Raw genomic sequence first — 13933 nt, forward strand, 5'->3', positions numbered from 1 at the left:
AAATGCCATAGTTTAATTGGGGTCAGATCTACACTTGTGACAAAACAGTGGGAAAAAATGTATTTAAGTGAGAGTCTGGATGGGAGGAAAAGTTGGCTGTGAGAAAAGGAGGGTACACCTCCCCACGTCTTGGAAATAAATAAACCAGTGTTCTGAACAATGGCTACAAGAGTTTTAATTAATGAGTGTTTTACTTATTTCATTTCATCCTCTTCTATTAAAATGCTTATTAAATTGAACACTTTTTAATTTAAAAGTTTAATTCACGAACACCTCCTCCTCTGTACCTCATTAAGCAAACAGCAAAACAAAACAATGATGATGATGATGATGATGATGATGATTCATGAATCTTTTCCTCCTGTCCTCAGCCGGACGTCTGAACTGCAAACATAAGTTTAACAGCACTGGAATGACAGATAACAGCAATGCAAATACAGCTTGTAATAATAATGTTATGTATACCTGTACTGCCAGTGTTCTGCGTACAAATATAGGTAAGATCTGCTTGTCTTTTTGTCTTTTGCTGTTGGATTTGACCCAGGTTAAGATATAGGTGAACTTTAAGGGTACTACTAGCATATTGAAGTCTATGCTAGAACAACTCACCTATGAAAAAAGTGAGGTGAGGAAGCTGTGACACTTCAGCTGTAGATGAATTAGAACTCCCATCAGCCTCAGCTAGCCACCCACCAGTCAGGGATGATGGGAGATGCAGTAGTCCAACAACATCTGATGTAAGGAATGTATGGCTTGCATATGAAAATGGGGAATCTAACATCACCTGATCACAAGCAGTGGCTGAATTTGGTGCTGATCACCAAGCTTGGAGAACTTGATTTGCATCAACCAGAAATCCCTATTGAGCCAAACCAATGAACTCCAGTTTGGTTTTGGTTATCAAACTAGGACAATAAGCGTGGAATATAAGCTGAATATCCCCTTTGCCGTAAATGACATTAAAATTGACAATCTTTTCACAGATGTATAAAAACTATTCAAAAACTGAGCAACCAGAATGGGAGATGATGGTGCTTCACACTTTTATGGCTCCTTGAGGGGGGGGCCTTAAGTAATTTTGAAATAATTCTCAGTGATGAAATGATGAGGAAGCAACCAACATGAAGGAAGTATTCCTGTAGTTCACCTCTTTAAAAGGGTTTCAGTTACACAGCTTGATTCAGAGCGGGTCTCTCCACCTTGATGGTTTTTGGTTCCTACTTCAACCATTAGTTAAGGTTGATTTGATCCCTTTGCTTGTTCCTGGTTAACCCACTCCTTTTACCCATGAGGGAGTGGGTACCATTTGGCACCTCAGTGCCAAAATGCCTTGGGGTGATCCTGGGTGGGATGGTGCTTGCTTGACCATCTGTTCCAACATCACTGCTACATTCTTGGAGGGAGAGGCATAAGGGGGTAGTAAGGTTGGTGCAATGCAAGTGTCTTGCTAAGTGTCTTGTGTTCAACAACAGGAGTTCAGGGAAGCATGCCCTGAACCGGCAAGCTGTTAGGATCGACTAGAAGAGAGAGTGCAGTGTATGGCAGATGTATTGTCAGGTGTATACAAAAAGGCATGATTCTTCATGCAACAAATTTGACCTAAAATGAAGTTCTGCAGAAATTCCAAATTTAATGCATTTTGCAAATTAATTGTGAACATAAAAAGAATGCCTGGTTCTATGGATTATGGAGGCAAGAGGCTACTGCTTCTGGTTGAGAGCTGAACTCTTAAGTGCCTGCAGAAAACCTTTCTTTTCCACCAGGCCTGTGCAGACCATTAAGAACACACTGGTTTATTGAAATCTATTTACTTTTAATATGGTTCTTATTGTATCTTTTATGTATTATAACTAAAAAACATTTTGATATCTCTTTCCTTTTTACGATATAGCAGTGTGCACACATTTAAATAAATAAACAGCACCTCACTTTAGATTGCCAAATTGAATAATACCTTCCATATTGTATTTTTCAAAATGTCCTGATTTGGGCAACACAGAAAATTGGAACCATTATAATGAATGTGCTTTAGTAGCAATAGACCACATTTCCACCCAGATCCTGATAGTTCTTTCAAATTCTTTTTCATAGAAAATCCGGAAGTGCAAATTGAGAATACATGTTTGTCATCCAGAGGTTGTCACTTAGGCGATTACAGCTTTACTGCAGGGGATGGTAAATTCTTTGAGATGAAGACACAATGCTGCAACACTGACTATTGTAACAATTACAGATAGGTAGCCGTGTTGGTCTGCCATGGTCAAAACAAAATAAAAAAATTCCTTCCAGTAGCACCTTAAAGACCAACTGAGTTAGTTCTAGGTATGAGCTTTCGTGTGCATGCACACTTCTTCAGATACACTGAAACAGAAGTCACCGGACCTTTCTATATAGTGAGAAGGTGGGGAGGGGTATTACTCAGAAGGGTGGTGGGAATGGGTGATTGGCAGATAGCTGCGATGAGCCTGTTGACGACTCTTTTTTTTTTAAATATTTTTATTGAATTTCATTTGAACACAAAATACAAGAAAATACAAGAAAAAGCGAAGCAAATGCATTTGAGAAGAAAAACACAAATGCAACTACTTACTAAGTATCTTAACAAAAAAACTTCAAAAAGGAAAAAGGAAAAAGGCATTTAAAAGTAAGAAAAAATAGAAACCTTCCACCAGAAATTCAATGATTTTCACCCCACCATCAACCTAACAATGAATCAATCTATGCAAGAAATACATTTTTTGGACACTGCTATAAAAATACAGGATGGGCGCATAGACACCACCTTATACCGTAAACCAACTGACCGACAAACATATCTACATGCCTCTAGCTACCATCCCAAACATACCAAACAGTCCATTGTATATAGCCAGGCACTACGTTACAGCCGCATCTGCTCCAATTCTACAGACAGAGACTCTCACCTAAGAGATCTACAGCAAACCTTTTTAGAACTAAAATACCCAGCAGATGAAGTTAGACAACAGATCAACAGAGCCAGACTGATACCCAGAGAGAACTTGCTGCAAGACAGACCCAAAAAAGAAAATAACAGAACACCTCTAGTCATCACATACAGCTCCCAAGTTAAAACAGTACAACGCATCATCAGAGATCTACAACCTCTCCTGGACAATGACAGTTCTCTTTCTCAAGCTCTGGGAGGAAGACCTTTCATTGCCTCCAGACAGCCCCCCAATCTTAAACAACTCCTAACCCACAATAATACTATAACCAGACTTAACACGGACACTGGCACCAGAGCCTGCAATAAACCCAGATGCCAACTTTGCTGCCACATACACCCGGACAACACCATTACTGGCCCCAACAACATCACACATACCATCTCGGGACTTTTTAATTGCTCATCGTCTAACATTGTGTATGCCATAAAATGCCAACAGTGTCCTTCAGCTCTCTATATTGGACAAACAGGCCAGACCTTACGCCAAAGAATAAACGGACATAAATCCGACATCAGGAACCACAAGACAGAAAAACCAGTAGGAGAACACTTCAATCTCCCAGGACATTCTATACAAGATCTCAAAGTAGCTGTTCTATTACAAAGGAATTTCAGAAATAGACTGGAAAGAGAAGCTGCTGAATTGCAACTTATCACCAAACTTAAAACTATGGAGAGACCTGGTTTGAACAAAGACATTGGATTCTTATCTCATTATACATGACAAAGCCATTTTTCACCTTCTCACCCCTTGCTTTTTCCTGTTAGACCTATTGCAGTCGTTAAGAGTCGTCAACAGGCTCATCGCAGCTATCTGCCAATCACCCATTCCCACCACCCTTCTGAGTAATACCCCTCCCCACCTTCTCACTATATAGAAAGGTCCGGTGACTTCTGTTTCAGTGTATCTGAAGAAGTGTGCATGCACACGAAAGCTCATACCTAGAACTAACTCAGTTGGTCTTTAAGGTGCTACTGGAAGGAATTTTTTTATTTTGTATTGTAACAATGAAACTCTCAGCCGTAAGTTTCTGCATCATTGTGGAATCATTAACATGTTAGGGCTGTGCACTGGATTTGGCCAAGGCTTGGATCCTTAGTCAATCAGCAGTACTTAGAGAATGTGTGCCTTGTTCAGATGGGGTGAGACAGCCCCAGATGGATGTAGGTTGGGTTGAGCAGCTCAGGTCTCTTAGGGGCTCTCAACGGGTGGGAATTCAGATTGGACAGAAAGTCAGGCATGACGAGATACTGTGAAAAAGAGGGACCTAATAGGCAGCAGGGAGGGACCTACTAGGGATGGATTGCCTTGCCTTTTTTTTTTTCTCGCATAATTTTTATTGTTTTTTAAATCATAACAAACAAGAAAATAAAACAGTTTACACCTTGTTGTTACAGATTTCTTTTTATAAGACTTCCTTCAGCTTCCCCTGAAATCATCCATACCCTAATTTAACAAATTCACACAAATCCTAGCTTATATTGACATTATTTTCTCTTTCCTTCTTTTTCTCTTTAGACAATATTCCAACCTTTTCACAGAGCTTTTTTAAACCCAACTAGCGTTATCTGACCTTCACTTATATTTTCCAGATATTCCACAAATTTCCCCCAGTCCTCAATGAACCTTTGGTCTTTTAAATATCTAATTTTCCCCGTCAATCTGTCCATCTCCGCGTATTCTAGTAGTTTTGCTCTCCATTCCTCAAGCGTCGGTATGTTCTGTTGTTTCCAATTTTGAGCCAATAGGACCCTTGCGGCCGTTGTTGCATATTGAAAGAATTTACTGTCATTGTTCTTTATATCACTTCCTGCTAGGCCTAACAGAAAAGCCTCCAGCTTTTTCCCAAAGTTATATCTTAATATATTTTTCATTTCATTATATACACTTTCCCAAAAGCCTTTGACCTTTCTGCAGTCCCACCACATGTGGAAGAAGGATCCCTCTTTTTCCCTGCATTTCCAGCATTTATTGCAAGTTTTATATATTTTTGCTAATTTTGCAGGTGTTATATACCAACGGTAAAACATCTTCATGAGGTTCTCTTTTAACGTTATGCAAGCTGTAAATTTAAGGTTTTTTTTTCCAGAGTTTCTCCCATTCTTCATAGTATATATTATGGCCGATGTCCCTTGCCCAATGAATCATCACAGACTTCACTTCCTCATCTATCAAGTTATACTCTAATAGCATATTATACGTTTTAGAGAGAATTTTGTAATCATTGTTTATTATTTCAGTCTGGAATTTAGATTCTTTATCCGCGTATCCTCTCTCTTTAACGTCTTGTCTAAACATTTCGTTTATTTGGAAATAGTGTAACCAATCATAGACTTTTCCTTTAACCTGGTCATATGGTTTCAGTTTCCATGTCCCCCCTACTTTTATTAACAATTGTTCATAAGTTATCCAATCACCTCTCATGTTTACTTTTTTCACGCTCATAACTTCCAATGGGGATAGCCAGTGTGGTACTTTAGGTTCTAGTAAAAATCTATTCCTCTCCCAAACTTCCATTAGAGGGCCTTTAAAGATATGTGTTGCGAAACCCTTGTGCTTCCTCTTCCCCTGCCATAAGTACGCATGCCATCCTGCTCTATTGTCGAACCCCTCCAGGTCTAATAGTTCCTTATTTTCCAATTTTATCCACGTTTTCACCCAGCAGAGGTGCCTCATAGTATAACTTCAGATCTGGCAGAGCGAATCCCCCTCTTTCTTTAGCTTCTGTTAACAATTTAAACTTAATCCTTGGTTTTTTGCCCTGCCAGACATATTTTGAGATTCCTCTTTGCCACTCTTTGAATATCTTAGTGCCCTTGATTATCGGTAAGTTCTGGAACAGAAATAACATTCTCGGGAGAACGTTCATCTTAATTAAAGCTATCCTACCCCAGAATGACAATCTCAGCTTCCCCCACCTCTCCAAGTCCTTTTTTATCTCTTTCCATACCTGCTCATAGTTATTCTTAAATAGGTCTATATTTTTCGGGGTTATCCATATTCCTAGATATTTTACCTTTTTGGCCACTTCTATTTCTGTTTGTTGTTGTAATTCCTCGATTGCCTTCGAATCTAAATTCTTCACCATTATTTTAGTCTTCCTTTTGTTTAACTTAAAACCAGCCACCTTACCAAATTGTTCCAGTTCTTCCAGTATCTCTTTTATTGAGTTCAGCGGGTCTTCTGTTGTTATTACTAAATCGTCCGCGAATGCCTTAACTTTATATTCATTTTGACCAATTCTAATCCCTTTTATTTTCTTATTTTGTCTTATTGAGTTCAGGAGTACTTCCAGTACTATTATAAATAGCAACGGGGAGAGTGGGCAGCCCTGTCTTGTACCCTTCTCTACCGTTATTTCTTCTGACACCACGTTGTTTATAATCAATTTGGCCTTTTGCTCCGTATAGATTGCCTTTATTCCGTTGAAGAAATTCATACCGACCTCCATATATTCTAGCTGTTTTAGTAAAAAGTCCCAAACTATATTATCGAATGTTTTCTCTGCATCCACGAACATCATTATGGCTTGCTTATCATACCTGGCAGACAAGTATTCTATGGAATTTATTATATTTCTAATATTATCTCTCATTTGCCTGCCAGGCAGAAAGCCCGCCTGATCTCCATGGATATATTCTGACCATATGTTTTTAACTCTACTTGCCAGTATTCCTGCGAAAATTTTATAATCAACAGCGAGATCGGCCTGTAGTTCTTAACTTGCGACAGATCTGAGTCTTGTTTTGGGATTAAAGTAATGAAGGCATCCTTCCAAGTATCTGGTATTTCTTTTTCTTTCAAAATATTATTCATTACTTCTCTCAGTGGTGCCAGTACAGTATTTTCCATTTCTTTATAGTAACTTGCCGTGAAGCCATCTGGGCCCGGGGATTTCTCTCGGGATGGATTGCCTTTCCAGCCAGGCCTCTCGTTCTTCCTGTCCCTTGAAGTAGCACCATGAAGGATCAGATATACCGTATTTTTCGCCCTATAGGACGCACATTTTCCCCTCCAAAAATGAAGGGGAAATCTGTGTGCGTCCTATGGGGCAAATACAGGCTTTTGCTGAAGCTTGGAGAGTGAGAGGGGTCGGTGCGCACAGAAGTTCCCGCAGGGCTCCCTAGGCTGCGGTTAGCAGCCTGCCGCCTGGCGCGTGGGGCACCCTGAAGCAGAGCGCCCCTCACGCCGGGCAGACCGGCGAGCCCCACAAGCTCGGAGGTCAGCGGGGAGGCACAGCACCGCCATCCCGCTGTTCCTTGACCTGGTTTTGGGGGGGAAATAAAGGGGGGAAATTCCCTTTATTCCCCCCCCCCAAAAAAACTAGGTGCGTCCTATGGGGCGGAGCGTCCTATGGGATGAAAAATATGGTATAATTGGATACCTAAGCTCCTGAACATAAATAGCTTATGGTCCCTTCAAGTTCACTTTCAATTGGATGTTTCAAATATGGACCTTACAACCCACCTATCTTATTCAAGTGTCCTCCAGAATCACCCTTAAGCTGGTTCTTCTCTGTCTTTTAACTGGCAAGCACTACCTAAGCCAGCAGTTATAATGGTGCAAATATAAGACCCTACCTAACAGCATTCTCTGAAATTTGTTTATTGAATTTATTGAATTTTTGTACCACCCTGTACCTGGGTGTCTCGGGGGGGTTCACAAAACTTATTGGATAGCTCATTGCTGAAGAGCAGAAGAGAGACAGAATCTCTGTACAAAAATGGAGGACTAAGAAACTATATTTTCAGAGAGGCTACACCATAATCGATGGCATGAATACATTCAGAGAGATTAAAAGTTCACACTCTCCCACCCCACTTTGGGTAAAGGTCATTCATCTCAGAGACCTATGGTGCCTTTGTCCCATGCTCAGCCCTGAACCCAGATTGTTTCTAGATCATGTTTTCATCCAAGAAAACTTGCAGCTGCCCCAGCAGAAGAGTAAGTTACTAGGGTGTATTCCATTTATATAACACAGAGATACAAAAACAGACAAAGACATTAACATGCTCACTTTACATTTGATCTTGGAAGTTCCTGATCACAACATGCTGGCTGAAAATGGTCTGCGATGCCCAGCCTGCTTCTCCAAAGGAGAAACTGAAAAAGTGAAAAAGTGTAAAAGTGAGAAGACCGTCAACTGCCTTGAGAATGAGACCCAATGTGTTGATTTTAGAGGAGCTTTTGCTAAAGGTAACATTGCTATTCAGTCGGGGGAAAGGCCTAGATATGGGCTGGGTCACGCAGACTCTGTCCTGATCTCTTCTCTCCCTTCCTTCCTCTCTCTCTTTTTCCATTGCACATTGTTGGAAAAGTGATAGGGATCATATCTCTTACTGGCTGCACTCTGCACTCTTCCTTAGTGTTTTGCCTGCCCGGACTTTGCCCTTTAACTTTCATAATGCACTTGCTTGTCTAGAAGCAGGATTCAGATCGGGATGTTTATATTAAATACTCTTCTGAACCAAAGAGGAAAATGCATTCATTGCTCCACCCCAGTTGCATATGGATCTTTCCACCACTGGGATGCAGTGCAGGACAAAATGTGTGTCTCTTTCTCAAAAAACATATTTCTTATGTAAAAGAAATGTAATTAAATTTCCTTAAATTCTGTGACAATGAGCAGTATCTGGCTAACTCAGACCATTAGTGCAAGGATTTATAGTTGTGCAACAGAATTTCCACACTCTTCTGCCTGTAGGTGCTCTGTATCCTCTTAAAAGCTGCTCCAAAGATTTAGCTGTCATTTTAACTAAATTTGTAAAAAGATACTGTATTTTTTGCCCTATAGGACACACTTTTCCCCCTCCAAAAATGAAGGGGAAATGTGTGTGCATCCTGTAGGGTGAATGCAGGCTTTCGCCGAAACCTGGAGAACGAGAGGGGTCGCTGTGCACCGCCAGGCTCCCATGGCTTGCGGAGAGCTGCCTGCACCCCGAAGCCCGGGTGCTCTGAGCAGTCGCGCCAGGGCTTCGGGTAGCTCTGCACAAGCCGCGGGAGCCCTCTCAGGCTTGTGCAGAGCTGCCTGTACCCTGAAGCCCGGGCGCACTGAGCAGTCACGCCCAGGCTTCGGGTAGCTCTGTGCAAGCCGCGTGAGCCCTCCCTCGGCTTGTGCAGAGCTGCCTGTACCCTGAAGCCCAGGCGCGCTGAGCAGTCACGCCCGGGCTTCGGGTAGCTCTCTGCAAGCCGTGGGAGGGCTCCTACGGCTTGCGGAGAGCAGCCTGTTCTGGGGGCTGGGGGCGGGGGAAGCTCGGGCTTCCCCAGCCCCAGCCCCATGCCTGGGGGGGAAAATAAAAATTCTTTTCTTTATGCCCTCCCCAAAAACTAGGTGCGCCCTATGGGGCGAAAAATACGGTAAATTGCTTTATATGCATTATAATACTGTGGTACCAGACGGCGATGTGGCATCCTAGAATCATAGAATCATAGAGTTGGAAGAGACCACCAGGGCCATCAAGTCCAACCCCCTGCCAAGCAGGAAACACCATCAGAGTACTCCTGACATATGGTCGTCAAGCCTCTGCTTAAAGACCTCCAAAGAAGGAGACTCCACCACACTCCTTGGCAGCAAATTCCACTGTCGAACAGCTCTCACTGTCAGGAAGTTCCTCCTAATGTTTAGGTGGAATCTTTTTTCTTGTAGTTTGGAGCCATTGCTCCGTGTCCGCTTCTCTGGAGCAGCAGAAAACAACCTTTCTCCCTCCTCTATGTGACATCCTTTTATATATTTGAACATGGCTATCATATCACCCCTTAACCTCCTCTTCTCCAGGCTAAACATGCCCAGCTCCCTTAGCCGTTCCTCATAAGGCATCGTTTCCAGGCCTTTGACCATTTTGGTTGCCCTCCTCTGGACACGTTCCAGTTTGTCAGTGTCCTTCTTGAACTGTGGTGCCCAGAACTGGACACAGTACTCCAGGTGAGGTCTGACCAGAGCAGAATACAGTGGCACTATTACTTCCCTTGATCTAGATGCTATACTCCTATTGATGCAGCCCAGAATTGCATTGGCTTTTTTAGCTGCCGCGTCACACTGTTGGCTCATGTCAAGTTTGTGGTCAACCAAGACTCCTAGATCCTTTTCACATGTACTGCTCTCAAGCCAGGTGTCACCCATCTTGTATTTGTGCCTCTCATTTTTTTTGCCCAAGTGCAATACTTTACATTTCTCCCTGTTAAAATTCATCTTGTTTGTTTTGGCCCAGTTCTCTAATCTGTCAAGGTCGTTTTGAAGTGTGATCCTGTCCTCTGGGGTGTTAGCCACCCCTCCCAGTTTGGTGTCATCTGCAAATTTGATCAGGATGCCCTTGAGTCCATCATCCAAGTCGTTGATAAAGATGTTGAATAAGACCGGGCCCAAGACAGAACCCTGTGGCACCCCACTAGTCACTCTTCTCCAGGATGAAGAGGAACCGTTGATGAGCACCCTTTGGGTTCGGTCAGTCAGCCAGTTACAAATCCACTGAGTGGTAGCATAGTCAAGTCCGCATTTTACCAGCTTCTTTACAAGAATATCATGGGGCACCTTGTCAAATGCCTTGCTGAAATCAAGGTAGACTACATCCAGTGCGTTCCCTTCATCTACCAGGCTTGTAATTCTGTCAAAAAACGAGATCAGGTTAGTCTGACATGACTTATTTTTCAGAAATCCATGCTGACTATTGGTGATCACAGTATTCCTTTCTAGGTGCTCACAGACTGTTTGCTTAATGATCTGCTCCAGAATCTTCCCTGGTATTGATGTCAGACTGATTGGGCGGTAATTATTTGGGTCCTCTCTTTTCCCCTTTTTGAAAATAGGGACAACATTTGCCCTCCTCCAGTCTGCCAGGACTTCGCCTGTTCTCCAGGAATTCTCAAAGATGAGTGCCAGTGGTTCTGAGATCACATCTGCCAGTTCTTTTAATACTCTTGGATGCAGTTCATCTGGCCCTGGAGACTTGAATACATCTAAACTAGCCAAGTATTCTTGTACTATCTCCTTAGTTATTCTGGGCTGTGTTTCCTCTGCTGAATCATTTGCTCCAAGTTCTTCAGGTCGGGCATTGTTTTCTTTATCGGAGAAGACTGAGGCAAAGAAGGCATTGAGGAGTTCAGCCCTTTCTGTATCCCCTGTTTGCATTTCACCATCTTCTCCTCTGAGTGACCCCACTGTTTCTTTGTTCTTCCTTTTGCTACGAACATACCCATTTGCTTTTTTTGTTGCTTTTAACCTCTCTAGCAAGCCTGAGTTCATTCTGTGCTTTAGCTTTTCTGACTTTGTGTCTACACGTGCTGGCTATTTGTTTGAATTCCTCTTTGGTGGTTTCCTCCCTTTTCCATTTTTTGTACACATCCTTTTTTAATCTTAACTCAGTTAAAAGTTCTTTAGATAGCCACCCTGGCTTCTTTAGGCACCATCCATGTTTCCGTCTCATTGGTATTGCCTGAAGTTGTGCTTTTACTATTTCCCTCTTAACAAACTCCCAGCCGTCATGAACTCCCTTTCCTTTTAGTATTACTGTCCATGGGATCTCACCCAGCACTTCCCTAAGTTTTATGAAGTCGGCTTTCTTAAAGTCAAGAAATTGAGTCCTAGTATGCTTGGCTGCTCCTTTCCGCTGTATAGTAAACTTCAGAAAAGCATCTTTCTATCTTTCTATCCTATCTTTCTGCATTGGGATTTCACAACACATTGAACCGAATCATTTAACTGTATCACTGTATTCATGTGCCTGGATCCAGCCTTACATGCACCCCCCACCCCTTTCAACAGCGTTTTTGAGGAACAATACTCTTTGGAGAGGAACCAATTTTACCACACCCTTCCTTCCTGAAAAGAAGAGGGGATTGGAAATGAATAGGGGAGGGGTATATGGGCTGATTTGCCCCAGGAAGGAAGAGGCAGAGTCCAGGCCATTTGAGCTGCCTCTGCCCTACACCCCCCCCCATCCTTTGCCTGCCCTTTGCTAGTTTCACATTTGAGAGCTGATTAAGAATTCGGATAGGAGTTCCTGATTGGTTTTTGGGACCCCCTTTTCTCCCACTTCATGTTAGATCTTTGACAGTGCGGGAGCCTCAGTATGGCATCCAACCATCCTGAGAGACAATGGAGTGCAACTCCAGCTTTTTATGTGGCTGGATCACCTTGTTGATTTGTGTGGCCACAGCATGTGCCTTTTTAACAGGCCCAGGAGATACTGGGATTGAATTCCTGTCATTTTAATGCAAATTACCAGACCACAAGAATTTGATTTTGTTAACATGGTTAATTATGGCAGTTTTCAGAACCTCTAATTTCATTATATTTTATAAATATAACCTGTTTATTAATAAACTTCATGTCTTGAGACTCCTTTGGGTGCCAATTTTGATTATATCTGAGTAATTTTTTTACCTGAATTCCTAATGCTGAAAATTTTGTACATTCATGTTATGATGAAATTATATTTTTCAGATTTCTTAAATATACCCTTTTTAAAACTAACGTGTTAAAATTCTCATTCACCATCACAGGCACCATCTCCTATTCCCTGGGAAAAGGACTAATGTCAACACTTATTTTTGTTTTCCAGATTTCTTCTTTATCACCTTTTTCACATTCAAAGGTTGTGCAACAACAAAATTTTGTGCCGTCCTGGAAAATGGAGGAAGGACTATTGGAGCTGGGAAACTTTTAATTTCAGTTTATGAAGAAAGCTGTTATAATGCTTCACGAATCTCACACCAGCCTGAACAGGAAGGGTAAATTGGACAGTGTAGACCTCCTCCTTGTGTATTCTAAAATCCATGGCAATGAGGGGAAATTGGAGGCCTAGTGGTGAAATCCAGGACTCGCGATCTCTGTTTTGTTCTTTCTTGCTTTTGGTGGAGGTAAAGGGAAACAAGAGCAGAGAAAAAGGAGTCAGAATGTAGGGATTGTGGATTCTAAATACAAAGAACTCTGTAGTGTATCATTAAAAAATAGTTAAGCCTTCATTATGATCATTATAATGCAAAATAAATGGTTATGGAAAATAAAATGTCAAATGCTAGTGGTGGTTGCTCGTGAGTAACCAGGCAGGACTCCGGCCTGTCTTTTACAGGTTTTATTGTGCAAACTATTTACAGTGCAGATCTACAAAGTTCATGTCCGTCTTAGTCACTTGCACAATCTGAGAGTGGCCCCTTCTGGCTTCTCCACAAACATAAGAACTTCGGCACCCGAAACCTCCCCCCCCCCACTTGCATTTCACCTTTCTGTGCAAGTTTGGGCGATGGAAGTGGTGTGTGTCCCTCCTGACAAGCCTGGCAAGGTGAGGCACTGGGGCTCTCAGCAGCATCCTCAAGCCCTTTCCTCGCTTTGCTGGCCCCTTCCCTCTCTTCTCCACTGGAGGTGTGGCTCCCCCCCCCCCCGCTGGAAGAGGAACTGTTCTTCAGAAGTTTCATAGGCTCTCTGTATCCCAACAGCTCCCCTGCCTCCCTCCCCTGTTCCAATAGCAGTCCCCTGACATCTGCTCCCCCTCACCTCCCCATTGGTGGGGTCCAGGGCTGCTTCCCACTCACTGGCATTGGCAGGAGGGGGGGAACCAATGAAGGAATTGTTCTCCTCCTCTGTGGAGTCAAAAAATGCTTCCCCACCCCCGACAATCCTTGCCCGGGTGGGAGGTCCCAGGAAATTTCCTCCTCATCAGAGACCTCGGCAACTTCGTCCCCTATTCCCTTCCCCTCCCCTGAGGGCGCGAATCCCTCAAAGTCACCCTCGTCCACTATGGGTCCAAACACTTCCCCCAAAAACAATGTCGGGGGTTTGGGCTTGTGCCAGAAGAGAGCATGGAACTCCTCTATGAGATACTCCTCAGTCACGCGCCCCACCAGAATCCATGTGTTTTCTGAACTGGGAATCCCCTCCCAGGCAAATAGGTACTCTAGTTGATGTCCATTCCACCTGGAGTCAAGTATCTCCGTCACTTCATTACAGAGTTCCCTTTCTTCTACGCTAG

The 13933-nt window shown here is 42.8% G+C and overlaps 1 long non-coding RNA gene across 1 annotated transcript in view; it reads left to right on the forward strand.

The window, feature by feature from the left end:
* The first annotated feature begins 384 nt into the window (after positions 1-384).
* LOC309346227 overlaps positions 385-13933 on the forward strand; it is a 36690-nt gene continuing 23141 nt past the window's right edge. Inside the window, exon 1 of the long non-coding RNA XR_014158494.1 lies at positions 385-497. This is a non-coding gene — a long non-coding RNA (uncharacterized lncRNA). The remainder of the gene's footprint in view (positions 498-13933) is intronic.

Source organism: Podarcis erhardii (genome assembly GCF_964252035.2).
Source record: "Podarcis erhardii genome assembly, chromosome: 7".
Classification (NCBI taxonomy): Eukaryota; Metazoa; Chordata; class Lepidosauria; order Squamata; family Lacertidae; genus Podarcis; species Podarcis erhardii.